Source organism: Cucurbita pepo, unplaced genomic scaffold, assembly GCF_002806865.2.
Source record: "Cucurbita pepo subsp. pepo cultivar mu-cu-16 unplaced genomic scaffold, ASM280686v2 Cp4.1_scaffold000275, whole genome shotgun sequence".
In the NCBI taxonomy this organism is placed as follows: Eukaryota; Viridiplantae; Streptophyta; class Magnoliopsida; order Cucurbitales; family Cucurbitaceae; genus Cucurbita; species Cucurbita pepo.
The window spans coordinates 57,946-60,809 of record NW_019646523.1 but is presented as its reverse complement, the minus strand read 5'-3'; positions in this window follow the sequence as shown (position 1 = coordinate 60,809).

The following is a 2,864-nucleotide window of genomic DNA, read 5'->3' as shown; positions in this document are numbered from 1 at the left end:
GTCATGATTGGCTAGATTATAGATGCAATTATGAGACTTGCAATTGGGATGCTAGAGACAATGGTATTTATTTAGAGAATCTTCCTAAGAATGTAGATGAGTTTGTGCGAAATTGGGAAAACTAGGACAAGCATGTCGTGATGAGGATGGATTGTTGGAAATATTATTTTTTGATAAATTTTAATATAAGTTTATACATATCAGGTAATTTCCATACATTCATTTCCATACATTCATTATCCCACGTCGATATTAATAAATATTTCACATCAAAGTATGTTTGAAAGTTTAAAATTATTTTAAGAGAAAATACTCAAGTTGTGTCGTATTGGGAAATCAAAGTAAAATATCTTGATCATACGCTACAAGTGGGACTAAGTTTCTCATAAAAATTTAGACACCCTTTTTTGGTGTAATCTAAGTACGTTGTTAAACAAACACGTGTCGATGGAAGTATTTTGGCTTGAGGAAAAGAACTGGCTTGGTGCTAGATGCAACTACCAGCTTTGCGTGTGTGTTGCTCAAACGAATGACATTTACTTGCAGGATCTTCCTCACAAAGTAATGGAGCTTGCGCGTGGTTAAGATAAGTAATGGAGTTAGGCAAAGTCACCGATCTCAAGCACATGGCTCGTTGTTGTGACGACTTACTCAATGGCAACTTAAGCTTAAAAAAATTTGTCAAGCTAATCCATGTTAATCGTGTTGGTATTTCTCATTTTGCTAGTTCTAATAGTTTGCCGAAGGCCAATATGAAGGCCAACTTCAATATTTTGCCACACATATGCCAGGTCTTTTTGTATGGATTGCCTCACTCAATTCAAGCATTTCGATGACCTGTCGCAATTGTTGACCCATCTGCACCAATACACAACCTCTCATATTCTTTGATACATTATCTAACACTCAAAAATGAGAATAATCTAAAATTATTATTACTCAAAGAAGACGATACGGACAAAACTGAAGTATGAAGTGTTGACTGCCGCTGTAGTTTATTAAAGACTTCTATTTAAACTAAAATAACTTCTATAAAGACTCAATTTTGCACAGAACTAGTTAATGTGTAACTAATTTATTTTAAAAAATAAAGCTAACATACCCCTAATAAAAATGAATAACTTACTAATTCAAATTAGCAACAAGGTGCCCTAAATCATGACAGCCTCCCTTAGTGCAAGCTAATTTTTCAATAATGTAGAGATCATAGACCCTCCCAAAAAAGATATGAGAACTCATGGAACGGGCTCCATCAGAACTAGTACAATCGGCCTCCCCCGATCTGTTTCAGGCGATCTTGGAGAAAAAATCGAAACCTTGTTCTGGGACTGTTGAGAAAGGGACTACCCCATCCGAGAGTAATAACAACCCCAATATGGGTGTCCTCAAATTTTTTTCGGCACTCCAGAAGAAAATAGAAGAGTCAAAAGAGCCAATAGAGAGAGGGCTTAGGTATAGTTATCCTGCCATTGGATGTACGTGTTCGTACCCTCGTGATGGGATAGGGGTATCCCCCAAATGCATGAACACACAATATAAATGAGGTCCCCACTAGTCCTACATTTATCATTAATGAACATAACCCCTGTCACGTTTCATGCGAACATGTCATTCTCATTTTCATTTCTTTACGTATCATACATATTCCTAACGGGGTTATGTTTCCATGCAGTTTACCCTATTTCATGTCATACAATCCATGCAGTTACATTCAAATATTCATACAAACCTGCCATAATCGTTCAAGGACCAATATTGTCACATGCATAACATATCACATTAAACTAAGCGGCATACATAGCATACATTCACGTTCACATGATTTCGTACTTAAGCACAATAATCTAGCATACAATGTATCATATCATAAACAAGTCATGACGTAAACACTTCATAGTCGTAACGTTTTCTAACTTACCATAGCCTTAACGTTCTTATACCTATCACAGACATATCATTACATAACGTACCTTAGTTATATCATCACAAGAACGTATCCTAACGCTATCGTTCTATCAATCTATCACAAACATATCCCTTTCTATATTTGAGTTATTGTCACATCGACCCCTCTCAGCCTCCTCACAATAACTCAAATATAGCATCGACGTATAGAGTGAACATTCAGTATTAATCACCCTAAGGCATAATTACAGCTACCACGTAACCCAATACAAAAATCAAGTTCACATGTTTTACATCATATCAAAACCTACTAAAAGGGTTAGACTACGTACCTGGTCGCAACGAGGCGTATTGTCAAGCTGTGTCACAGAGGTGTACGACTCTCTATCCTAGAAAAAGTCTACAAAATCTAAAACCTGACTGCTCTGATACCAATCTGTCACGACCCGATTTTCGAGGCTTCGAAAAACCGAACCGTGGCTAAAAAGACGAAATCGAAAACAAACAAAAAAAAAAAAAGAAAAGAAAAGAAAAGTAAAGTAAAAGGTAAAAATTCCATTTAATTAAAACAAAATAGAGAAAAGTTTTGTTTCAAAATAAAAAGAAATTACAAATATAAAATGAAATACAAAGGACTCTATAAGACCGACAAGGGACTGACGCTCCGGAACGACACCCCTTTGTGACAGTGCAGCTCTCGAGCACCTCCCCACTTCCACCGGTACCTGAAAAAAAGAAGGAAAAATGGGGTGAGTGTAACGACCCAAAATTTTCTACTTAATTTAAGATCGCTACTGTATACGTGCCATAAACATTGAATGCGGAAGACTTCATTTAAATTTCATAAAACATAACCTTTATCTTAAAACATAGTCATGGACTTACGTGTTTCGAAAACATCTTTAAAACGACACAACAAACGACTAAATAAAATGAATAAGAGTTTAAGTTAAAAACAT